General features: G+C 38.2%; 1 long non-coding RNA gene across 1 annotated transcript in view; it reads left to right on the top strand.

Moving 5' to 3' along the window:
- The first annotated feature begins 19,312 nt into the window (after window positions 1-19,312).
- Window positions 19,313-27,519, top strand: part of LOC103887638 — a 154,652-nt gene continuing 146,445 nt past the window's right edge. Inside the window, exon 1 of the long non-coding RNA XR_004176944.1 lies at window positions 19,313-23,132. This is a non-coding gene — a long non-coding RNA (uncharacterized LOC103887638). The remainder of the gene's footprint in view (window positions 23,133-27,519) is intronic.

Here is a 27,519-nt window from a genome sequence, read left to right as displayed (position 1 = left end):
GGCGAGTACAAAGTAGGATATATACCTATGGGGTATATGGGACATTCTGATACAGGCATGTAATGTGAAACAATCACATCAGGATAAATGGATCATCTATCATCCCAAACATTCATCTCTTGCGTTACGAACAATCCAATTATATACTTTTAGTTATTCTAAAATACAAGATTAAGTTATGATTGACTATAGTCACCCTGCTGTGCTATTAAATACTAGGTCTTAGTCATTCTTTCTATTTTTGCATACCTATTAAATATCCCCACTTACCACTCCCCACCCTGACTACTCTTCCCAGCCTCTGGTAATCACCCTTCTACTCTCTATCTCTATGAGTTCAATTGTTTTAAATTTTAGCTACCACAAATAAGAAAGAACAAGTGAAGTTTGTCTTTCCGTGCCTGGCTTATTTAATTCAACATAATGACCTCCAGTTTCATCCATGTTGTTGCAAATGACAGGATCTCATCTTTTTTCATGGCTGAATAGTACTCCATTGTGGATGTGTACCACATTTACTTTATCTGTTTATATGTTGATGAATATTTAGATTGCTTCCAAATCTTTGTTTTTGTGAATAGTGCTGCAATAAATGTGGGCATGCAGATATCTCTTCCATACACTGATTTCCCTTCTTCTGAGTAAATACCTAGCAGTAGGGTTACTGGATCAAATGGTATCTCTATTTTAGTTTTCTGAGGAATCTCCAAAGTGTTCTTGTGGTTGTACTAGTTTACATTCCCACCAACTCTTGTATACAAGAGTTCCCTTTTCTCCACATTTCTTACAAGAATTTGTTATTGTCTGTCTTTTGGATAAAAGCCAGTTTAACTGGAATGAGATAATATCTCATTGTAGTTTTGATTTACAGTACTCTGATGATCAGTGATGTTGAGCATCTTTTTATGTACCTGTTTGCCATTTGTATGTCACCTTCTGAAAAATGTCTATTCAGATATTTTGTCCATTTTTAATTGGATTGTTAAATTTTTTTTCCTATATAGTTGTTTGAGCTTCTTATATATTCTGGTCCTTAATCCCTTGTCAGGTGGATAGTTTGGAAATATTTTCTCCCATTTGGTGGGTTGTCTTTTTACTTCATTGATTGTTTCCTTTGCTGTGCAGAAGCTTTTTAACTCTATGTGATCCCATTTGTCCATTTTTGCTTGGGTTAACTGTTTTCATGTGGTATGGCTCAAGAAATGTTTGCTCAAACCAATGTTCTGGAGATTTTCCTCAATGTTTTCTTGTAGTAGTTTCATAGTTTGAGGTCTTAGACTCAAGCCTTTATCTGTTTGATTTGTTTTTTTAAATTAATATATGGTGAGAAATAGGGATCTTTTCATCTACTAACTTTGGGTCTGGTTTGCTCTTCTACTTCTTTCAGATGCATCATTAGGTTGTTTATTTAAAATTTTTCTTCTTTTTTGATGTAGGCACTCATAGCTCATTACTGCCTTCACTGTATTCCATAGGTTTTGGTATGTTGTGTTTCCCTTATCACTTGTTTCAAGAAATTTTAAAATTTCCTTCTTAATCTCTTCACTAGATTACTGATCATTCAAGAGCATATTGTTTAATTTCTGTGTGTTTCTATAGTTTCCAAAATTCCTCTTATTATTGGTTTCTAGTTTTATTGCACTGTGGTCAAAGAGGATTCTTGATATTATTTCAATTTTTGAATGTTTTAAGACTAGTTTTGTGGCCTAAAATATGGTCTCTCCTTGATAATGATCCATGTCCTGAGGAGAATGTGTGTTCTGGAGCCATTGGATGAAATGTTCTGTAAATATCTATTATATCCATTTGGTCTATAGGGCATAATGAGTCCAATGTTTCTTTGTTGATTTTTTGTCTGGATGATCTGTCCAAAGCCAAAAGTGGGGTGTTGAAGTCTATAGCTATTATTGTATTGAGGTCTCTCTCTCTCTCTTTAGCTCTAATAATATTTCCTTCATATATCTGGGTGCTCATTTGTTGGGTGCATATATATTTAAAATTGTTATGTCCTCTTGCTGAATTGACTGCTTTTTCACTACATGACCTTCTTTGTCTGTTTTTATAGTTTTTCTATTGAAAGCTGTGTAGTCTAATATAAGTATAATTACTCTTGTTTATTTTGTTGTTTGTTTGTTTGCCATTTGCATGGACTATCTTTTCCCAACCCCGTTAGTTTCAGTCCATGTGTGTCTTTACAGGTGAAGTATGTTTTTTGGAGGCGAAAAGTCATTGAATTCATCAGGTCTTTTTTTTTGTTTTGGTTCATTCAGCCAGTCTATTGTTTTTTGTTTTGAGAGCTTAGACCATTTACATTCAACGTTATTGTTGATAAGTAAGGACTTACTCCTGCATTTTGTTGTTTTCTGGTTGTTTTGTTGTCTTCTCTTCCTTTTTTCTTCCTTCCTATCTTCCTTTTAGTGAAGGTCTTTTTTTTTCCGGTGGTATGTTTTAATGTCTTGCTCTTTACTTTTTTGTGTATCCGTTGTATGTTTTTAGATTTGAGGTTACCGTGAGGCTTGGAAGAGTAAAGAGGACTTTATCTTGCAACTTGAATACGATTCTTTATATCTCTTTGACCATGTTCATGTTTTCCTTTATATTTCTGATTATATGGAACATGTTTATAACAGTTGTTTTACTAGCCTATTACGAAATTCTGCCATTTCTGAGTATTTTCTATTGGTTGATTTTTCTCATTGTTATGGGTCACGTTTCCTGCTTCTTTATATGCCTTGGGCAATTGGTCACTGAACACTGTAAATTTCATATTGGTAGGTATTAAATTTTATTGTATTTCTTCAAAGAGTATCAGGCTTTGTTCAGTCACTTAGTTAATTTACTTAGGATCAGTTTAACTCTTTAGTGGTTTGTTTGTAAGCTCTGTTAGGGTGGGTCCAGACAAGCTTCAGCCAGGGCTAACTTAGAGTCACTACTAAGGTAATACTTTTCTAACAAGGCTTCCCAGTGCTCCATGTATTACAAAGTCTCTTCAATCTGGCCGATGGGGTGGTGATATCTCTCCACTCTTGCTGTAGGTTCCAGGAATTATTCATCCTACTTCTGTCTGGTGTTTCTTTCTTGAGCCTTGTGAGGTGTCACCACAAAAAGGTACTGATCACTACTCAGCCAAAGACACAAAGGGATCACTCTGCGAAAGTCCAGAGCTCACCCTCTGTGAAGCTCTCACCTCTTCAGTATTTTGCCCTACACATTTTAGTTGTCTTAGTTTCCCTGAAGTTTAGTTTCTGTTTCCTCAACTCAAGGTGACTTCTGGGCTCTGTTTGGGTACTCTTCCCTGTGCTGTAACCTGGAAATTGCTTATAGCAATAAGCTGGATCAATTGTAGGGCACAATTCACTTGTATCCTTCCTCTCAGGGATTATAGTTTTGTGCTGTCTATTCCCATATCTGAAAATAAATAATTCATTCTTCAATGTCCTCTGGATCCTCCTGGAGGACAGAATCATGTGGGGGGTTCTTAGGCTCTCATAAATATATTGTAACATTTCCACTTCCATGAGCCTTTTGACCATTTCTTCAAAATACAGTAATGCAGTTTCAGCATCCCCATATATTTTATTATAGGAGATTGCCATGTCAAGCCTATCCCAGCAGCATATTACGACCAGTTACAAAGGCTTTGTATGATATTAAGCCATGAATCATAGAAAAGTACTCCTATGTTAATACACTTTCTTGTATCCAGACTTACATTCTATCTTCCTTGTCCAACATCCTTCAGATATATCTCCCACACTTTCCTCTAAATCCTGCCAGTATGTAGTAGCATTAGGGGTTTATGCTGAGGGAAAAAGAGGGTGAATATTGAGAAGGACAAATATCTGATGACTTTTTTTTTTTTTTTTTTTTTTTTTTTTGGAGACGGTTCAGCCAGGCTAGAGTGCAGGGGTGCGATCTCGGCTCACTGCCAGCTCCGCCTCCCGGGTTCACGCCATTCTCCTGCCTCAGCCTCCAGAGTAGCTGGGACAACAGGCACCCACCACCACGCCTGGCTAATTTTTTGTATTTTTAGTAGGGACGGGGTTTCACCGTGTTAGCCAGGATGGCCTCGATCTCCTGACCTCATGATCCACCCACCTTGGCCTTCCAAAGTCCTGGTATTACAGGTGTAAGCCACGGGGCGTGGCCATCTGATGACATTTTTATAAGATCTCCCTCCAAGGAGGAGGAAGCTTTTTTTCTCTTACAAGGGGAAGGGAGTTGATTCTGCAACCTCAGAGGTCTCAGGGCATTCTAGTCCTTTACAATTCTCATCTGTGTCTACCCAGATGTTTCTAAGGTATCAAGATGCCTCTTTTTTTTTTTTTCTATTAGGACTTGAATTGCCACAGGAGACATTTTGAGGCTGTGCATTCAGTTTTCTTTGCAGTTCTTATGCTCTTACAATTAAACCCTATCTCCATGAGTCATCTGACCATTTTTTTTTAAACACTGTGCCTTGTGGTTTAAGATGATGAGAGTCTCTTCATAAGCTGTCATGGAAGCTTCCTGGACTACACAAAATGCCTTGAGTTGATGGTTGACTTGAGTCTATGCTTTTCTTTTGTCAAGGCCTCTAAATCAGTTAAAAAAAACCTCAGGCAACTTAACGATACTTATAATTACCTTTGGTCCCACATTTTCCAAATGCCAGGCTGCATAAACTGGTACTTCATCTTTTACCCACACCTCATCTATTTATAACTTAGTCAAGGACCTTAGCAGCTGTGATGCTCCTGAATTCTGGGGCTTCTTACCACTACTTCTAGCAATGCGGTTCTTGTTGTCTGACTGGCAAATGATTAACCCCCAATTTCCATATTCAGAGTATTTTCTGTAGAGCTACTCCTGGTAACAACATCTTCAACTGGGTTCCTCCAAAAGCAAAACCTGAGACTAGGGTAGTTTATTTGAGGGAGTGATCTTAGAGAGCGGTACTGAAAAGTCAGGGAAGCAAGAGTTTGAGGGATTCAGAGGCAGTGCAATAATGTGTTATCAAGTTCATCGACACTATGGGCAACTGGTGCTCAGTACTGCCTGGACGTTCTGAGGAGCCTGTAGGATGTATCTTCGAATTGCCTGGCTGAGGGATGAAAGTGAATGCTTCCTATCCCCCATTGATTGATGGTTGCTCAAAAGGTTATTAACTTCTCTGCGCTTCTGACTTGTGCCTTCATAAGTGCTAAGTTGGCTCCCATTAGTGTCCCAAGCCCTGGTGTCAGAGAATAAATGAGATGTGTAGCTCATGCTTGAAGTGAGGGAACATCAGCACAGGGTGGGAACAATGTGAGGAAGTGTTCGTCACAGCTGGGCTGGGATCAGATGTGAGGCTACAAGGATATGAGGTATACTGCAGGTATTTCATATAGGCATTAAGTGATTCAGAACTAATTTTAGCATTATAAAATTAGGGTTTCACCAGCTTCTAGTTTGACAGTATACTTACTTATAAAATGATTTTCACAACAATCTTTAAAGGTAGGTATGATCTCCATTCAACCTTGGAGGAAACTGAAGCTCAGTAAAATTAAACGACTTGCCCAAGATGCACAGTGATCAATTGCAAAGAATGAACTCTGTTCTGTCTCTGAAGTATGTGCACTGCCCATTATGTTACATAACCTTTCTTTATGGCTCCTATCAAGTCATTCTACATAAGAAACATCTTATGTGGGAAACACTTCAGTCTAGCAACTGGTTACTATAATGAAAAGAGGTAGTGAAACTGGATACTTTGCATTGACCAGTTTATATATTAATAACTTTGTGATGGTTCAATTAAAGATTTTATGAAAACCTTGGAAGAGTATGAAATAATTATACAATGTTTATTATTTTAGCTCTCATTTATCTATTTTGGATACCTGAACTTACATGTTAAAGAACATAGAGTACGTATAGTTAGGTTGGAACTCAGCTGGGATTCAACTTGTTTGCTGAAACTTCAGATACTATAAACTAGTATCCTGTGTAGTCAGAATTATATTATCTTGACCCATTAACTTTGCTTAGTGTCTATGTCATACTACATACTGATTTTATTAACTTCTAATCACTCTTGTTTCACTTATTTGAGAAGGGTAAAGCAGAATTTATCTGGAGTTTAAGATTAAGGCTGACATATTAAATCTGCTTGTTATTGTTTGTTTCTGATATTAAAAGAGACTTATTATTATGACCCCAGTCCATCCAAATTGTATACTATAATGGATTCTATATGCATAAATTAAGGGATCTAGATTTTAATAGTAAAACCATTTTATAGCAGCAGTAGTTTTATAAATGGATATTTTACCTATTAAACAAAATGTAATTGGAAAATAAAATACACTGTCATCCAAATAACAGCTCATGTTACAAATAATCATTTGGATGCAACCACAAGATTTTTCTGGCACAGAAGTAAATTAAACACTTCAGTAAACTGTCAAACTGATGAAAATCCTAACCCTGGGAATTTTGTTTTAATGGTGTAAGAATATGGACAACAAGATGTTTTTGTTCTTTTATTTTTATCAGAGTAAATGGAAGAATAGTGTCACAGACAAAGTTTCTCAAATTTTCCTGGGAAAAGGAGGTTATAGCAGTTAGAAATGCCAGCAGTAGCTTACACCAATAATTTATTAAGATTTTTGTTTTTACGTTATTGGCATTCCAGGGGTAGGTGGTTACTGTTATAGGCTCATTTTCTCAACTCTCCCATCAGGGACCCAGTTACTTTCTATCATTCTGAACTGTTATTCTTAGCACGTACACCTTCATTCTCCTGTTGGTTACCTCATGGTACAAGATGGCTGTTATCAGAAGGTCCAGCCATCAGGAAAAATGGGGAAGGAGCAGGACATGTATGATCCTTTATCAGGCCACTTTCACATATGTTTTCTAGATAAGAATTATATCACATGGCCATGTTTAGTTGCAAGGAGACTGGGAAAGTGAGGAACAGAATTGATTTGGCTAATCACAACTAATCTCCAGAGAACAGGCAATTTCTGCTTCCAAGTAAAGTTAGATACTGTTCAGAAAAACAGGCTGAATATAAACCATTTGTGTTTTGGTCAGCAATATGTTCTGGTTTTGGTTTGTTGGGGAACAGGAAGCTTACTGAGGAAGGGAGACACCTGGAAGTGGTCTTAACCTGGCCATAAGGCCCATGACACTCTAATATTTTTTGGTGGTGTGTGGGTTTCTTTTTTTTCCAGAGACATCTATAAACATGACTTTGTTACTAAGCCAAAGCTAATTATCTTTCAAAGTGATCTTCAGTTTGCTATTAGCTTCTCAGAAAGAACAGTACGATTGTTAATAAGATTGAGACTCATAAACTACTGATGAGAACCAATGAGCTATTTTGTAACCTCATTTTTATAAATGACACAAGATTTTCACCCTAAGAGAAAGAGATGTATTGGGAAGACAAACAAAAAATCCAAAACTAGTCCTTTTCCTTCAAACAGAATCTCTTCCTTCTTTTCTTCTATCATGAAATATTGTTGCTAACCAAATATTTTTCTTTTAAAATTCTAGGAATCACTTTTTGGAAATCTGGAATTAGTGAACCCAAATGGTTGTTAATATTTTATTGCTGAAATAGTGAAGCAAAGTAAAATGATTAAAGATGATAGGGATTACCATATTTGTTAGCATATGTTTCCTACATAAGAAATAGTTTGCAGTTGATATGAGAAGAGAGGAAGCTGTGAGATTACCTGACTGGATGGACATTCGCAGCACTGACACCGGCTGCTGAATTTCCAGAAATTTCTCCTGGCAAATCTCTGTGCTGAGAAAGGAGTAAACCAATTTACAGAAGAGGCTTACAAATCCAGACAGGAGCAGATGATGAAGAATCATGATAAACATTAACTCCTCAACTTACTTAAGCAACTAAGATTCAGTTAAACCCAGTTCACACCTCTTTGGTAAGTCTGAAGTTTCAGAACTCTTGCTGCTAAAATTCAAATTACTGAGCCGTAGAAATTATTTTTCCTCCAATTGTGTGATGAAATATGGGAAAGATAGAAAAAGACACAAATGCATATGGTAATCAGGAAAAAATTCCCCTTCCCCATTTTCTCTTGAGTTAGATAAAAGCCAGAGCACTTGATAGAATAAGATACTGAGGGAACCAGTGTAGTCATCCAAAACAACAAAACGACTATTTTAATTCATAAAAAAATCTTCATTGTACTAGCCTTCATCATTAGGTATTCCTTCTAAAGTCACTTTAAAGGAAAAAGAACATGTTCAGACATAGTAAAAATAAACCAAAACAAAAAACAAACAAACAAAACAACAAACAAACAAAAAAAACAGGAAGGCAAAATTCCTTTAGATTAGGTTTTGGAGATTTTTATATTAAACCCATTTTGTAGATAAGTTTTTCACCTGATTTAAACTAATCGTTCTGTTATTCAAAAGTCTAGGTTGTTTTGCATTTTAAAATACAGCCGTTCCCCAGGGAACTGTCTCTGCGATTAGAGGTAGAATTTTAAATTCCCCTTTCCACAGATAGATGTGTAGAGGAAAGAACACCAAACTGAAAGAGCAGCTTGGCTCTGCCACCTATCAGATTATCAAATCTGTCTCCCTCTGGGCTTCACTCTCTCCTCTGTAATATGATAACTATCTAGATTGGAGTAGATGGTCTTTCAGTTTCCCTCTCTGAGTCTGTTTGGGGGCTGCTATAACAAATACCATAGACTGGGTGACTTAAACAACAAACATTTATTTTGCACAGTTCTGGAGGCTGGGAAGCTCAAGATCAACATGTTGTTGATTTGGCTCCTGGTGGGGGCTTGCTAGTTTTGGATATGGCTTGTTTATCCCTGTCAAATCTTATGTTAAAACTTACGGTGGTTTTGGGAGGGAGAACCTGGTAGGAGGTGCTTAGGTCATCATCAATGGCTAGGTGCTGCTCTTGCAGTAGTAAATTCTTGCTCTGGTGGGACAGGATTAGTACTCATGAAACTGAATTAGTTCCTGAGACAGTGGGTTGTTATAAAACTGAGACACCCCTCATGAAACTGCCTTTGCAAAGATTATGACAGTGAGAGAAGTCTGGCACGGCTGACTCCGTCTTGCCTCTAGCCTCACAGGCTGGCTGTCCCCGCTTATTCCTGGGCATAGACCAAGCTAACCATGGAAATAATTTAGTTTACAATCTAGTTGTGAAGCAAGGATAATAATAGTCCCTCCCCAAAACTGACCCCCTCCTTGTTTGGAGACTGAAACAGTCTTTGTAAGACTAACGAAACATTACAAGATCAGGATTATGGGAGGGGCCTGAATTCTGCTAAAATGTAGGTATAGTTAAATGATAAACAGCGGTTGTTTCCTAGCTTGTTTTCCTATAATCCCCTACTGCTCAGGAGTCATGAAGCAGAGGCCACAGACTTGTGATTTCACCAATTACTCCTAGAGGTAACATCACTATCATAGAATGTAAGATTGGTCTTTTGAGATTTTTTAGACTTTTATATTCTGGTGACCAATTGATTTCACCCAGACCTATGCCTGATGACTCAATTGGTCCTGTGACCCCCTTCCAGAGGCTGACTCAGTGCACAAGAACCATTTTCCATACCCCTATAATTTCATCTCTAACCAATCAGCAGCACCCATTCCTAGCCCCCCAAGTTATCCATAAAAACCTTAGCCTGAGTTCTTGGGGAGGCTGATTTGAGTAATAAACTTCCTCTTGGTTAGCCATGTGTTAATTAAACTCCTTTGCCACAAAAACCTACTGTTACTGCATTAGCTTTTCGGGGCAGTGGGCAAGATGAACCCACTGGATGATTATGCTTGGGTTTGTTTCCTCTTCGCATATGTTCACTTCTCCTTTAACCTTCTATGTTATATTTAGACTAGCATAAGACCCTCACCAGAGACTGAGCAGATGCTGACACCAGAATAGCTGAAAAACTGACTTTTGAGGGGGAGATTTGCATCTGTGGAGGAAATGAAGTGAAGTAAACAACAGAGAGAAACAGGCTTTCTGTAAAGCCCCCCTTATTGGGACCTGGGAAAGATGAATTGAGAGTCTGACAATTTAAAGCTCTGACAGAAATATTTACTGCTGGCTACCATTTATTTTTTTCTGAAGGCTGCTAACTGTGAGGTTTCATCTGCATGGTGAGACCCCTTTGCTAGCAAGGTGTTTCCTCTTCTCTTCCTTCCATAACCTGTTTTGCTGCCATAACCTATTTTGCCATACCCCCTTTCTTTCTGTAACCTCAAGATGGTATAAAAGCGTTAACCTTCTTATATTTCTTTGAGTTTTACTATTTTATATGACTCTTGTGCACATATATGTATGTCATAAAATTTATATGCCCTTTTCCTACTAATCTTCCTAGTATCAGATTATTTTATAGACTCAAATTATTGAACCTTAAGGGGAAAAATACAAATTTCCCTATAAGTTTATAGCTAGAAGGAACTTGCCTTGACTCTCAAATGAGATTTTGGACTTTGGACTTTTGACTTGATACTGGGACTAGTGAACACTTTTGTAACTATTAGAAGAGAAAATTGTGTAACTGTGTTTTGAATGTGAGGATATGAGTTTTGGGGGGGCCAGGGGAAGAATGCTATGGCTTAGTTATGGCTTGCTTGTTCCCACCAAATCTCATGTTGAAATTCGATCCTCAACGTGGCAGTGTTGGGAGGTGGGGCCTGGTGGGAAGTGTTTGGACCATGGAGGAGGATCTGTCATGAATGGCTTATTGTTGTTCTCCTGGTAGTGGGTTCTCACTCTAGTAAGATGGAATTAGTTCTTGCAGGAACAGATTAGTTCCTGAGAGAGTGGGTTGTTGTAAGGCCAGAATGCTTCTTGATTTTAGTCCTGCTTTGCATGTGTCTACTTTTCCTTTGACCTTCTCTGCCATTTTTTGACGTAACATGTGGCCCTCACTGGAAGTTGAGCAGGTGCCAATGCCATGTTTCTTGTACAGCCTGCAGGATTATGAAATAAATAAACCTCTTTTCCCTACAAACTACCAAGTCTCAAGTATTCTCTTATATCAACACAAAAAGGACTAAGACAGGGCTCTTTTCTGGGTTTGAAGATAGTCATCTTCTTGCTTATCCTCACATGAGAAAGGGAGAGAGAGTTCATCTCTTGTGTCTCTTTTTATGAGGACTAATCCCATTCATGAGGGCTCTACTTTTATGACCTAATTACCTTTCAAAGGCCCCACCTCCAAATACCATCACATTGGGAATTAGGGTTTCAACATGTGAATTTGAGAGGACACACAGACATTCAGTCCATAGCACTTTTTCAGCCTCAGTATTCTGTGTTTCCCAGTCTCTGTGACACGGGCCTGTATGGTCTAGGCAGGTAACTTAATGGAAGAAAATGGGCAGGTTCAACTTAAGGCAAACTGAGGAGTGTGTGCCCAGGCTAAGGGACACAGCTACTACTCAGCTCAAGCCCACAGATGTGAGCAAGATTGCAAGGCTCACATTGTAATATCTCAGAAGTCAATCTTTTTGCCCTTAGGTCTATTCTTCCACTCCCACCGCTTGGCTTTGAATGGTGCAGGCTGACTCTATAGGCTGCCGTTTTCAGATTCCCGTTTCAGCTGGCTTCTGTCTGGGTCCCACCAGTGGGAGGCACTGGTGGGAGACGGGGGTGAAGAAAAAGGGAGAATCTTGGCTGGGTCTAACCCTGCCTCTCAGCCTTGAACAATGCCTCCAGCAACATAAATATCTCCAAAAGGACTCCAGCTTTTGAGAGACAGGCCTATTACAACTCTGGCTTCCACTGAGTGACCTTAGTTCCCTCCTCATCCCTTCCTGCACACCCTATATCTGCCTCCTCCTCTCTCTCCAGTTTTGATGTGACAGTGGCTTCCTTTTGTTGCTAATGTCTATGCTCCCTCACAATTCCCTTTTTGTTTATCAGTTCTCCCTTCACCTAATTTTCTCCATTATGTACTTTGTGTGTCAAAGATTCAGAATTATTTCTTTTCTCTGAGGTTGGACTCTGACTGATGTAGGCTAGAAATACGAATTCTTGCCTGAAATCTTCCCATTTTTAAATGCTGGTGGATTAGTCAGAATTCTCCAGAGAAGCAGAACCAAAAGGATATTAATTAACTAATTAATTAAATTCTAAGGTATTTGCTCACATGACTATGGAGGCTGACAAGTCTATAATCTGCAGGGTGAGCTGGCAGGCTGGAGATCCAGGAAAGCCGATGTTCCATGTTCAGTCTAAAGGCAGTCTTCTCCAGAACCCAGAAGAGCCAATGTTGCAGACGAAGTCTGAAAGCAGTCTGTTGGAGAATTCTCTCTTGCTGGGGAATACTGGTCTTTCTGAAGGAGCCTACTCACATGGGGGAAACTTGCTTTACTCAAACCTGCTCAATGTTTCTCTTGTTCAAAAATACCCTCACAGAAACACCCAGAATAACGTTTGACCAGATATCTGGGCACAACACAGCTCAGCCAACTTGACACATAAAATAAACCATCACAGCTGGCAAACAATTAAAAACACCCACTGGGTCAAAGAAAATATGACTTCAGCTTCCAGGTAGGTTTGAAACTTCTGCTCTCTAAATGTAAATAGTCAAAGAAATAGACAAAGAAAGATTTTGGCAAGCTTATAGAGTGTCATGTTATGTAAAGTGTTCAACTTTGTATTCTTCCTAGGATAATTGATGCCAAGGAGTATTTGAGGAATATAAACTGTGTGAGAAGAAGAGCCTCTGTCATTGCAATCCTAGCACAGGGCCAGGCACTTAGTAAATGCACAATATATATCTGTTGAATGAATAAATAAAAGGACTTAAATTTAATTGGATAATTATTTAACAATCATCTGCTAGAGGCAAGGAACTGCATTAAGTGCTATTGGAAATTCAAAGATGTGTAAGACACACCTTTGTCCAAAGGCCCTTACAGTTTGGTAATGCATGTAAGGCTAAGTGATAAGAAATTTTTGTTTCTCTTGAGAAAAAATGACCAATGAATATATTATGGGAAATAGGTGTTATATACTTAGCCATATTTCCTTTTGATTAGGCTGTCTGGAAATGCAGAGCTAAATTTCCTATTCAAACCTGGTGGGAATACAGCAGTGTCCTAGAGCCAGCTTACATGTGCTTTTGTCCTTCTCCATGGTCCTTCTCCCTTCTCCTTACCCACCTATTCTAATGCATATTCCTGCAGGACTTGACTTGAAAAATGAACCTGTTATAGTTTTGTTGATTGGAGCCTCTGTAAGCTGACCCAGATCCTTTGTGGAATCAGGTAACCTGAAGTTTCTCTTGATTCAAAGGAGAATTGACTCTGGCTCTTTGGATTAGGGAAGTGTTTATCTCAGATGAAACTTGATAGTTGAATTTAATTTAGACAAGAAGGGACATCAGAATACGTTTTAGGAAGAGTGCAGCAAGACCAACAGCATGGAAAAGGAGAAACAAGCAGAGTTTGTGCACCAGGATCCACTGGAGCACATAATTCTGAAGAAGGGAAGAGAGGAGTGAGCTTACAAGGACTACACTGACTGAGCTTAAGGAACAGAGTGAGGAGTTGGAATTTAATTCCGTGACTGAAACTACTGAAGGACTGGTGAAATGGAGAATGACCTGAGCTGAGGTGGTGCCTGGGGAAAAAACGAATTGAACTATCCGGATGATGCCTAGGAATGCAGTAACTTGATCTTAGAGATTACTATAATGGTTTAAGCAGACGATGCGAATGTCTGTCAGGTCACAAAGGTGGGAAGTTGGGGGTATATCTGAGAGTCACGGTGGAGATAGGATGAGTAAGTTATTAAAGTTGATTAAATAGGGAATAGTAGGAGAGGTTGGTAGCCACTCTGAAAGTCTGAGTGGGTGCTATGGGGGTTGAACAGCGCCATTTTTTTTCTTTATTTAAAAAAGGGTTAGGAAAAGGTGGAGGAAAAATAAGGTGTTCACACTGGAAATTATCTTGCTGCAGGTATGTCCTTAGCTTTCTAGTACAACATGGGGTTTCAAGCTGATATTTCAGGTATACCTTCTTAAGCCCCTTAAACTGAGTGAAATGAATAGAGCCAGTAGTTCTGTGGAATACACATTCAGACCAAAGGAGAAGTTGATACCCTGTGGGAGATAAAGGGGATGCTGACTTTCCTCTTTACTGATTGCTGAGGGCAAACCTCTCAAAAAAGTTTGAAACATAGGATTATAACGGTGTCACTAGAACTCACAGTAAGTAATGATGTGAGATATAAAGCTAAGAGTATTGACTCTGGACCTGGTTTTTATATCTTTTTTTCTCTGTTGACTTTGGTAAGTCTGATTCTCAGTTTTCTTTTCTAGTAAACTGAAGATTATGAGACTTTCCTCAAAGGGCTGTGATGAGGATTTTACGAGAAAAAGTATTTCACATAGACAGGAGTCCCAAACCTTCCTTCTTTGATCTTATTCCCAAAACCCAGAGCCTGATGTGGGAAATCCTATTCACACAATTCCTTGAGGGAGCGCTCTCAAAAGGGAGTGAGATAAACAGGATAGGGCAAAGAGAAAAAATCAGCAAGAATATCCTGTCAAGTGGAGACTATCTTCAGTCTCATTCCTCAGGAAAGTTCTGGAACACAAATTGTGCCTTTTGATTATATGGATAAATTGCATAGTGGTGAAATCTGAGATTTTAGTGCGTCTGTCATCTGAGTAGTGTACATTGTACCCAATATGTAGTTTTTTATCCCTCATGTTGCACTCAGCCTTCCCTCTTCTGAGTCTCCAATGTCCATTATACCACCTCTATGTGCCTTTGCATACCCAAAGCGTAGCTCTCACTTGTAAGTGAGAACATATGGCATTTGGTTTTACATTTTTGAGTTACTTCACTTAGAATAATGGCCTCCAGCTCCATCCAAGTTGCTCAAAAACACATTACTTTATTCTATTATATGGCTGAGTAGTATTGCATGGTGTGTATACCACATTTTCTTTGTCTGCTAATCAGCTGGTGGGCACTTAGGGTGGTTTCAGATCTTTGCAATTGCAGATTGTGCTGTGATAAACACATGCTCCACATACACTCCAATATGTATTGTTTTTTGACTTTTTAATAATGGCCATTCTGGTTGGGGTAAGGTGGCATCTCATATTAATTTCTATTTGCCTGATGATTAGTGATGTGGAGCATTTTTCATACATTTCTTTGCCATTTATATATCATTTTTTGCAAAATGTCTATTCATGTCATTTGCCCACTTTTTGATAGGAGTATTTAGTTTATCTTGCTGATTTGTTTGAGTTCTTTGTAGATTCTGGATATTAGTCCTTTGTTGGATGCAAACCCATTCTGTGGGTTGTCTGTTTACTCTGCTATTATTGTTTTTGTTCGTTTTTTCTGTGCAGAAGCTTTTTAGTTGAACTAAATCCCTTTTGTTGTTGTTGTTGTTGTTATTGCATTTGCTTTTGGGGTTTTAGGCATAAATTATTTGCTTTGGTCAGTGTCCAGAAGAGTTTTCTCTAGTTTTTCTTCTAGAATTTTTATGGTTTCTGGTCTTATATTGAAGTCTTTAATCTATTTTGAGTTGATTTTTCTATGTGGTGAGAGATAGGGATCCAGTTTTATTTTCTTACATATGGCCATTCAGTTTTCCCAGTACAATTTATTGAATAGGGTGCCTTTTGTGTACTTTGTCAAAGATCGGTTGGTTGTAAGTATTTGGATTCATTTCTGGGCTCTTTATTTTTTGTTCCATTGCTCTATGTGTCTATGTTTATACCAGTACCATGCTGTTTGGGTTACTATAGCCATGTAGCATAATTTGAAGTTAGGTAATGTGATGCCTCTGGATTTCTTCTTTTTGCTTAGGATTACTTTGCCTATTCAGGCTCTTTTTTTGGTTCCATGTGAATTTTAGGATTGTTTTCTCTAATTCTATGAGAAATGATATTGATATTTTGATAGAGATTGCATTGAATATGTAGATTGCTTTGGCACTATGGTCATTTTCATGATATTGATTCTTCCAATCCATGAGCATGAGATGTATTTCCATTTGTTTGTGTCATCCATGATTTCTTTCAGCAGTATTTTGGAGTTGTTGTAGAGATATTTCACCTCCTTGGTTTAGGTATTTTATTTTATATCTTTTGCAGCTGTTGTAAAAGGGATGGATTGACTTCTTTATTTGATTTTAGCTTGGTTGCTGTTGGTGGATAGCAGTGCTACTAATTTGTGTACATTGATTTCGTCACCTGAAACTTTGCTGAATTTGTTTATCAGGTCTAGGATCTTTTGGAAGAGTCTTTAGTGTTTCCTATGTATACAGTCATATCACTGGTGAACAGTGATAGTTTGACTTTCTCTTTTCCAATTTTGATGCCTTTTATATATTTCTCTTGCCTGGTTCCTCTGGCTAGGACTTCTAGTACTATGTTGAATACAAGTGGTGAAAGTAGGCATCCTTGTATTTTTCCAGTTCTCAGAGGGAATGCTTTCAACTTTTCCTCATTCAGCATGATGTTGGCTGTGGGTCTGTCACATATAGCTTTTATTATTTTGAGGCATGTTCCTTTTATGACTAGTATATTGAGGAATTTTATCAGAAAGAGATGCTGGGTTTTATTGAATGGTTTTTCTGCATCTATTGAGATGATTATATGGTTTTCGTTTTTAATTTTGTTTATGTGATAAATCACATTTATTGACTTGCATATGTTGAACTATCCCTGCATCCCTGGGATGAAACCCACTTGATCGTGGTAAATCATCTTTTTGATGCACTATTTGCTAGTATTTTCTTGAGGATTTTGCATCTATGTTCATCAAGGATATTGGTCCATAATTTTCTGTTTTTGGATGTCCCTTCCTGGCTTTGGTATCAGGGTGATATTGGCTTCATAGAATGAGTTAGGGAGGATTTTCTCTTTCTCAATCATTTGGAATAGTTTCAGTATGATTGTACCAATTTTTCTTTGAATGTCTGGTAGAATGTGGCTCCGAATCAAAAAAGCCCATTTGACCCTGGGCTTTTTTGTTGTTGTTGGCTAATGTTTTGTTCCTGATTCTATCTCACTGCTTGGTATTGGTCTGTTCAGGATTTCTGTTTTCCCTTATTCAAGCTAAGAGGATTTTATGTTTCCAAGAATTTGTCTATTTCCTCTAGGTTTTCTAATTTGTGTGCATAGAAGTGTTCATAGTAGTCTCAAATAATCTTTTTTTTTGTGGTGTTGGTTGTAAAATCCCCATTTTCATTTCTGGTTGAGCTTAAACTAGCTAATGGTTCTATCGATTTTGTTTATCCTGTAGAAGAACCGAGTTTTCATTTAATCAATCATATATATATATGATATATATATATATCATATATATATCTAGTTTGTTGAGGAATTTTATTAGAAAGGGATGCTGGATTTTATTGACTGCTTTTTCTGCATCTATTGAGATGATCGTATGTTGGTTTCGATTTTATTTTGTTCTTCTCTGATCCTTGTTATTTATTCTTATTACTTTGGTTTGGTTTATACTTGTTTCTCAAGTTCCTTGAGATGTGATATTAGGTTGTCAATTTTTGATTTTTCAGACTTTTTGATGTAGGCATTTAATGACATAAGCTTTTTCCTTAGAACTGCTTTTGCTGTACCCCAGAGGTTTTGACAAATTGTGTCACTGTTATTATTCATTTTGAAGAACTTTTTAATTTCTATCTTGATTTTATTGTTAACTCCAAAATCACTCAAGAGCAGACTGTATGATTTCCATGTATTTGTACAGTTTTGAAGGTTCCTTTGAAATTGATTTCTGGTTTTATTCCACTGTGGCCTCAGAATATATTTGATATGATTTTCATTTTTAAAAATTTATTAACACTTGTTTTGTGCCTATCATATGGTCTATCTTAGAGATTATTTCATGTGTTCATGAGAAGAATGTATATTCTGCAATTCTTGGGTAGAATGTTCTGTAAATATCTGTTAGGTACATTTGTTCTAGGGCACAATTCAAATCCAGTATTTCTTTGTTGACTTTCTGTCTTGATGATCTGTCTAGTGCTGTCAGTGGAGTACTGAAGTCCCCCACTATTATTGTGTTGTTGTCTATCTGTTTTCTGAGGTCTAGTAGTAATTGTCTTATGAATTTGGGAGTTCCAGACTTAGGTCATACATATTTAGAATTGTAATATCTTCTTCTTGTATTGTTTTATCATTATATAATGACCTTCTTTGCCTCTTTTTTAAACGGTTGGTGCTTTAGTTGTTGCTTTAAAGTCTGTTTTATCTGATAGCTACTCTTGTTCACTTTTGATTTGCATTTACATAGAATATCTTTTACCTTGTGTCTGTAAGAATCCCTTAATTGTTAGGTGTGTCTCTTGAAGACAGCAGATATTTGTTCGACCATTTTTTTTTTATCCATTCTGCTATAATCTGCATCTTTTAAGTGGAGCATTTAGTTCATTTATATTCAATATTAATATTGAGACATGTGGTATTGTTCCAGTCATCATGTTGACTGTTACCTAGTTACTTTGTTTTCTTCATTGTGGTATTGTTTTAGAGGTCCTGTGAGTTTTGTGCTTTCAAGAAGTTCTATTCTGGTGGATACTGACATTTTGTTTCAAGATTTAGAACTCCTTTTAGCATTTCTTGTAGGACTAGTCTGGTAGTGCCAAATTCCCTCAGCATTTGCTTGTCTGAAACAGACTTTATTTGTCCTTCATTTATAAAACTTAGTTTTGCTGGATGCAAAATTCCTGGCTGAGAAGTTTGTCTGTTTCAGGAGGCCAAAGATAGAAACCCGATTCCTTGTGGCTTGTAAGGTTTCTGCTGGGAAGTTTGCTGTTAGTCTGATAAGTTTTCTTTTGTAAGTTACCTGTTTTTGTCTCTCTATTCTTGGAATTCTTTCCTTCATGTTGAGTTTAGATAGCCTGATGACTAGATGCCTTGGTGATGTCTTTTTTGCAATGAATCTCCTAGGATTTTTTTCAGCTTGTTGTTTTTGGATGTCTAAACTTCTAGCAAGGGTAGAGCAGTTTTCCTCAATTATTCCCCTAAATAAGTTTTTCAAACATTTTGCTTTTTCTTTTCTTTCAGGAACACCAAACATTGTTAGGTTTGTCCATTTTACATAATCCTATATTTCTTAGAGACTTTGTTCATTTTTTAAAATTCTTTTTTATTTTTGTCTTATTGCATTGTTTCCAAACCCTTGTCTTCCAGCTCTGAAATTCTTTCTTCCTACTTGGTCTAGTCTATTGTTAAAACTTTCCACTGCATTTTGCAATTCCCTAAATGTGTCTTTCATTTCTAAAAGTTCTAACTGTTTTTTCTTTAAAATCTCTATTGCTTTAGAAATTTTTTCATTCATATTCTGAATTGTTTTCTTAATTTCTTTATGTTGGTTTTCACCTTTCTCTTTTACCTCCCTGAGTAACTTCATAATCAACCCTTTGAATTCTTTCTCTGGTATTTCAAAGATTTCATCTTGGTTTAGATCCATTGCTGGAGAGCTGGTGTGATATTTTGGGGATGTTATAAAACCCTGTTTTTCTGGTTTATTCTCATTTAGATCTACTATTTCTTCTAATTATTTTTAAACTTATTTTTTATTCCATAGTGAGGGTTTTTATTTCTTTTTTTCCTCTTGAGGATGTGATTTTAATGTTTATAGTGAATTATAACCTAATTCAGCTCTGAGTGCTTCTAAAAGCCTCTAAAGGTGAAGACTTTGTATGAGTTCCTTGGCTACAGAGTTTTTGTATGATGGCTTTCTCAGATGCTGGCCCTAGTAGTGATGTGCTTGGTGTGTAAGCAGGTTCATTGTCTCCCGTGGGGTTGGAATGGCAGAGGTCTCATGGAGCTTATCTCATTCCCCAGTGGTGTGTATTATTTATTTATTCCAAGTATTTTATTCACTGGGTTGAGCAGTTTAGGCCAGTAGGATGTGTCCATGGGTATAAACCAGCTGTGGCAAACACAAGTAGGTAAATGTAATGCTCTGTGGTGGGCAGAGGTCCCAGCCTTGACAGAGGAGGCTGGGGGACCTCTTAGTGAAATGCACTGAGATCTTTTCAGTGGGAAGGGAAGGAGCCACTTCAGCTGCCCTGCCAGGCCAGCAGGAAAGCAAGCTATCTCTCAATCATACTCTTGACCCACAGTGTTCCAGCTATTCAGATCAGACAGGCACTTCCTTTTATCTGCAGGAATGCTAATTTTCCATGTCAAGAGGGATTGTGACACTACCTCTTGTGCAAACCTGAACCTGGAGGACACTCCTGTGGGGATGCAGTCACCCTGAAGCATTTCAGAAAGCCTATCTACAGGTGTACTCCCACCCAGCTCCCATGAGAGAAACCCAACTGTGTCTACAGTGGTGGGCAAGAGTAGAAAAAGTCTTGTTCTGCAAGACCCTTCATGAGCACCAGTGCTGTCTTCCTGTTAGGATAGAGCTGCAAACTTTTCCCACTGAGCTCAGCACTGCACTTGTGCATCTGCTGAAATAAACTTCTTACAAGCCTAAAGTTCTGGGACTCAAGATCTGTCATCTGGATTCTTTTGTCCCACAGGGCGCTTCCTTGATGCAGTGAACTCTCCTTGTCCCTAACAGTAGGAGTCCCTAAGGGCCAGACTACAGTGAATCCTGCTGCTCCTCTGGGTCTAGCCACCCAGTGGAGTGCCACACTCCAGGCTGGTGCTGGGGAATGGCTGCAAGGAATCCAGTGATGTAACCTATCCTCTAGTCTTTCAGCAATGGGTTCCAGCACCACTTCTGATGGGATTGACAGGAGAATGATAGACTCTGAGATTTCTTTGGTTATAAATATCCTTTCTGTGTTGACTTTCTCAAATGCCAGTTGTAGTGGTAATGAACTGGTCATGAAGACAGACTCAGGACCTTCTGGTTAGCCAGGGTGACACAGGAAATGGTGATAGCTGAGATCATACAGAAGTTTTCTCCTTCCTGGGTGCTGTTATTATGCGTGCAGGTGTTGTTACTCGGCTTCTAGCCAGGAGGTGGTGTTTGCAAAAGAGCACCAGCTGTGATGGTAGTGGTAGGATTTGTGCTTGTCTTGTTACTTAGGGGAGGTACTCTGGGGTCTCAAACAGTGGGTGGGGCCACAGATCTCCCCCAGATTCCTGTCTTTTGCATTAAGCTACCAGGGTGGGTAGAGGGGCAAAGTTAGGTGGGGGCTGGGTTAGGCAAGTCCACATCAAGCTTGGCCTCTGGGCAGAAGCAGTCACTCCAGTGGGGTTTGGATGGCAGTTTTCTGACCGCTGAAGTAATGTTCCAGGGAGGAGTGCAGCTGTCTCTGTTGCAGAGAAGAGTCCACATGGGAGTGGGGAGCAGCAGGCAGCAGTAAGCCCCACCCAGCTCCCACACTCTTGGCAAAGCAGGTCTCACACATGCAGTGTTCCGCTAGCAGCAGCTAGCTCGGTTCCAGGGAGTCTGCACTCAGAACTCAAAACTGCGCCAGGCCTTAAGCCTTCCTCAGCGAGACAGAAACCCTGCCTTTCAGGCCACACTAGTATTGGTCCACGTATGAAGTTGGGGCATCCAGCTCCTATGCTCATGCATACAGTATACTTCCCATTTACTCCTCGGCCCTAGCCAAAGGGCTTCATCTTCACTTGAGATTATGTTGCCAATCTCAGTTGGGAGCTTCTCTCAACCTGTGACCACCACCTGAGTTAGCTGGAAGACTTCTATGAAGTCCCTTGCGATGTAGGATCAGAAATGGCTTCCCTCTATTCCCACTGGTGTCTGGGTGTGCATGCAAAGCGCCTCCTGATATTGTTCCTTCTTATATACTCCCCTCACTCACTAATTCACCTCCAGTGCTGGGTAGGGTTAAGGCCTTCCCCTGTGGCCTGGATTGCCAGGTTCCCCAGTGGGAGTGTACAGGCAGTTTCTCCCCGCTCACACTCTAGGGACTTATGGTTTTCTTCCTGAAAAGTGTAGGCTGCAGCCCGCTGTTTCCTTCAAAGGGTCTGTGGTTGTTTTCAGTTTTCCTGTTAAGTTCCTGTGTTGCTTTTTGGAAAAAAAAAGTTTATAGCATGAATCTCTACACATAATTTTGTCTTTCCAAGTGGAAGTTGTGTGCTAACCATGCCTCCAATACACTATCTTGGAAAAAAACTAAAACAACAACAATAACAACAACAACAAAACCTTATGCTTATTTTATGGATGAAGACAAAACTTCGCTGTTTGAAAACATTTGCTGGCTTACCACTGCTTATAGAACAATATCCACATTCCTTGACTTGATGCACAAGCCTCTTCTATTATTTTCTATTTATTGTCTTGTACCCTTATGCTTTAGGCTTCCTCCAATTTGGACTCATTTATTCAGCAAATATTTGTTGAGCACCCACCATGGACAAGGCACCATGTTGTGCATCAGCATAGAGTGGGGAATCAGAGAACTTTCTGTGTCCTTATGGTGTCCACTCCACTGCTAACACTCTCTTTTCCATAAATTCCCTGGGATTGTGTCTTTGTTCTTTTTGTCCACTGCCTGCAGTGTCTTCCCTTCATCCTCTCATGAGAAAATGATCACTCACTCCTTATGGCTATCTCCTCTGAAGTTATTCTTGATTCTTCCTTCCCCATGTATTTCTCTTGTAATTATCAAATTGTATCTTGTATTCTAGCTAGTTTTGAAAACTCGAATTAGTCAAAATACTCAACTATAAACACCCCATCAACAGGGATCATATCTTATTCACCTTTTAATTCTTGCTGCCTGGCACAGTGCCTGGCATGGTGTAGGAATGAATAGAGATCATTGGACTGATAAGGGCAATGACACAGTCTTCGGCCTCCTGGTCCAGTGATCGACCTCCTCCACATTTTTTTTTCTCATTTATAGTGAGTAATGTGTCCACCAAGTCCAAGAAAACATCCATTGCCAATGATGTGAAAGTCTTACAATAGCTTGAATAGAAGTCAATCTGTGAGAGTTTCCTCACATTCAATGAATCATTTACTGAGAAACATGGGATTAATTTTACTCTCAATTTTTGAGTGTGTTCATTTGTTAATGTTTATTAATATTTTATTTACTTATTTTGATAGGAAACCTTGGTTATTTTAATTTGTGTTTATTTTTATTTTAAGCTTTCAGGGACTGCTTTGAGGAGAATGAAAGTAACGGATTTTCTTTCTAGAGAGTAAGTGAATATTACATAGAGAATAATTGCTGAAGTGTATTGCTTATGTGTCTGTAAAACGACCTAGCTATGAATGCAGAATGGATCCTTTTCATTTCAAAAACTGTTGATTGAACTTATTTGCTTTTTGATTGTAGTGCTAGCAAAATATATGAATACTAATTACCATGAATTCTATCATTTAAAAAGGTGAGATATTTATTTCTGTTTCATTCTTGCATTGAGCAAAGGTATGTATTTGTATTAATCAGTTTTCTACTGGTATAACAGGATACCACAGACTGATTAATTTATGAAGAATAGACGTTTATTCTGCTCATGAGTCTAGAGGCTGGAATGTCCAAGAGCATGGTGCTGGCATCTGCTGAAGGCTTTCTTGCTCCATTATAATATGGCAGAAAGGCAAGTGACTACATGAGACAGAAAGAAAGAGAGGGAGAGGCCAAACTCATCATTTTTGTCCTTTTTAGTGTGTTTAATGTCTTAGGAATATTTTTAGCAGGTTCCTACTCCTAAGATAACAAACACACTACCTTAGAAACCTACTCCTAAGATAACAAACATACTGCCATAAAATGGAATTAATCTATTGACCTCTTAAAGGCCCCACTTCTCAACAGTGTTACAATGGCAATTAAATTTCAAGCTGAGGTTTGGAGGAAAGATTCAAGCCATAGCAGTCTTCTTGTTGGGTTTTTCCTTGAAAAAGCCATGGTTGAAAATTTACTTTCAACCCTTTGTCAGATGAGTAGATTGCAAAATTTTTCCCCCATTCTGTAGGTTGCCTGTTCACTCTCATGGTAGTTTCTTTTGCTGTGCAGAAGCTCTTTAGTTTAATTAGATCCCATTTGTCAATTTTGGTTTTTGTTGCCATTGCTTTGGTGTTTTAGACATGAAGTCCTTGCCCATGCCTATGTCCTGAATGGCATTGCCTAGGTTTTCTTCTAGGGTTTTTATGGTTTTAGGTCTAACATATAAGTCTTTAATCCATCTTGAATTAATTTTTGTATAAGGTGTAAGGAAGGGATCCAGTTTCAGCTTTCTACATATGGCTAGCCAGTTTTCCCAGCACCATTTATTAAATAGGGAATCCTTGCCCCATTTCTTGTTTTTGTCAGGGTTGTCAAAGATCAGATGGTTGTAGATGTGTGGTATTATTTCTGAGGGCCCTGTTCTGTTCCATTGGTCTATATCTCTGTTTTAGTACCAGTACCATGCTGTTTTGGTTACTGTAGCCTTGTAGTATAATTTGAAGTTAGGTAGTGTGATGCCTCCAGCTTTGTTCTTTTGGCTTAGGAAAGAACTCAAACAAATTTACAAGAAAAAAACAACTCCATCAAAAAGTGGGTGAAGGATATGAACAGACACTTCTCAAAAGAAGACATTTATGCAACCAACAGACACATGAAAAAATGCTCATCATCACTGACCTTCAGAGAAATGCAAATCAAAACCACAATGAGATACCATCTCACACCAGTTAGAATGGCGATCATTAAAAAGTCAGGAAATAACAGGTGCTGGAGAGGATGTGGAGAAATAGGAACACTTTTACATGTTGGTGGGACTGTAAACTAGTTCAACCATTGTGGAAGACAGTGTGGCAATTCCTCTAGAACTAGAAATACCATTTGACCCAGCCATCCCATTACTGGGTATATACCCAAAGGATTATAAATCATGCTTCTATAAAGACACATGCACACGTATGTTTATTGCAGCACTATTCACAATAGCAAAGACTTGGAACCAACCCAAATGTCCATCAATGATAGACTGGATTAAGAAACTGTGGCACATATACACCATGGAATACTATGCAGCCATAAAAAAGGATGAGTTCATGTCCTTTGTAAAGACATGGATGAAGCTGAAAACCATCATTCTCAGCAAACTATCGCAAGGACAGAAAACCAAACACCACATATTCTCACTCATAGGTGGGAATTGATCAATGAGAACACTTGGACATGGGAAGGGGAACATCACGCACCGGGGCCTGTTGTGGGGTTGGGGGAGGGGGAAGGGATAGCATTAGGAGATATATCTAATGTAAATGAGTTAACAGGTGCAGCATACCAACATGGCCCAGGTATACATATGTAACAAACCTGCACACTGTGCACATGTACCCTAGAACTTACAGTATAATAATAATAAAAAAGAAAAACAACAAAAAAAGAAAATTTACTTTCAGATGTTATTTCACTGTGAATTACATGGAAGCTTCTTTACTTCCACATATTTAGAATTTTGGGGATTGAAGCTTAAAACTAAAATCATATCTATATCTATATATCTCTGTATCTATCTATTAATATCTATCTATCACCTATTCTAAAAGAATGAGAAGCAGTAGAATGTGTCCTGTTTATTTTTGGCTATAGTGTATGGTTGAATTTGTTCACCAAGTTTTGTTTTATAATCTAGAATTTTGATATAACTCAGTATGTCTAATTTTTGAGAAATGACAGAAAATGAAATAGATTTCAAAATAGTGGAGCAAATTTCTGGGCAAACTTGATTCTTTCACAAATGAAAAAGGAGAATGAAGTCTGCACACCAGAGACTGGTGTCCTTGAGACTAATATTGGGACTCTAGAATAAATTACTGAAATATAATTACCAATCATTTAGCTAAAGAAAGTGTAATCACTAAAAGATAATAAATATGTGAAACTCATGATTGTCCAATTATTTCACTGAACTGTATCATAGAGTATCTTTACTCTTAAGGTTATGTCTATTGCTCCTATAAGATTGAAATACTGTATAATGGTATGCTACTGCCGTGCTTTCCTTCTCAATGCTGTGTTCATTAAGTCAACTTGGCAGCTTGAAATTGGTCTTGGTGGGAATATTTACACCAGGAAAATCATCAAATGCTATAAGTCAGATCTTGATTTTTTGTTGTTGACTGTCTAGACTTAAGAAAGTCATGAAGCCAATGTAAATAATGCAGATAGACACAATAGTATGTTGTGTCTATCACCATTACACTGTGAATGGCATATACCATTAAGAAAGTATTTTTGCAGTATTTGAAAACTATTTTCCAATTCAGCAAATAAATCACTCACATCATTGACAGATAAACAAAGTTCCAACCTAGGTCCCTGCTGTTTTGCTTTTGTCCTTACTTGTTAATATGAATGTAAGTATCAACCAAAATTCATGTCATAAATAAGCTCATTCATTGTTTGCAACCATAGGTTGAATACAGATACAAGATTCAGCAAAAATCGGCAAAAGCATTCTGTGAGAATCAATTGTCTATATGAAATTTACAATAAAAAGTGTGGCATATTTTATTATTATTTGTAAATTTTGAGTTATTATTCCTTATATCAGTAAAATTTGTAATAAGCTTTTATCAATACAATTTTTTTTGTGTGTGTGTATATATACATACACACACGTATACACACACACACACACACATATATATATATTTTTTCCCCTCCCTAAATAGCTGATTGTTAAACATTTACCAACACACCATGGCCTAAACTTATCCCTAAATCCCATCCAGCTTATTTTCTCCTGTTGAGATACTGAGTACTATTCCCTCAATTATTCTTCCTTTGATTTCCTGTGTAATGTGTAGAATGCCCTATTATACTTGGGCATATGTTTCTCTTCTATAATACTTTACTTTGAGTTTCAGTCACTGGTCATCCTATTGGTAACTCTCTGGGAAAACATGTCTTCTCCCTCTCTTTGTGACATGCATTATGGCCTTAGCTTATAGCCCATTATTCTATCATCAGGTCCTGAAAATAGAAATTGATTTTACAGCACATCTTGTAGCCATTTCACTTCCCACTTTGTCCTTTCTCATCCAGATTACGACTCTCAACTATAATGATGTTGAAATATATGAAGTCCCACTTAAGCTTGCAAGTCCTCCAGCTTCCCTCCATGGCCTTCATAGTCCTGTGAGATGTTTTCTAGGCCTCTATGGTGGAATTCACAGTCTCCACATAAGTCAGTAGAAGCAGGGAGAAAGTAACTGTCATGGCCTCCGTATTCTCCATAGACGGGTCTGCTACTAGGAGGACATGTCAGGCTTATGAGAACCAAATATCTGTTATGTCAAGGAAGTTGACATTGAAGACTGAGTGCTTTTTACTACAGGCCGAGAAACAGGCTTCTTGGAACTTTCAAGAACTACCCTTCTTGTTATAGAATGTAAAAATAACCACTTCTCCAATAAGTGACAATTCTCCCTGTGTCCCTGTGAAGAAACTGCCTCAGACTATTGTAAGGCCTTATTGCTCCAGTCTCCTCTCATCATCATCTTCTTGGTCATTTTCTTCCACTCACCAGTGTCTCCTCAGGCTCCTTGTTGTCATCACCTTCTTGGTTATTTGAAGCTTCAGCTTAG

Source organism: Papio anubis, chromosome 11 (genome assembly GCF_008728515.1).
Source record: "Papio anubis isolate 15944 chromosome 11, Panubis1.0, whole genome shotgun sequence".
Lineage (NCBI taxonomy): Eukaryota > Metazoa > Chordata > Mammalia > Primates > Cercopithecidae > Papio > Papio anubis.
This window is presented reverse-complemented; position numbering and strand designations above follow the sequence as displayed.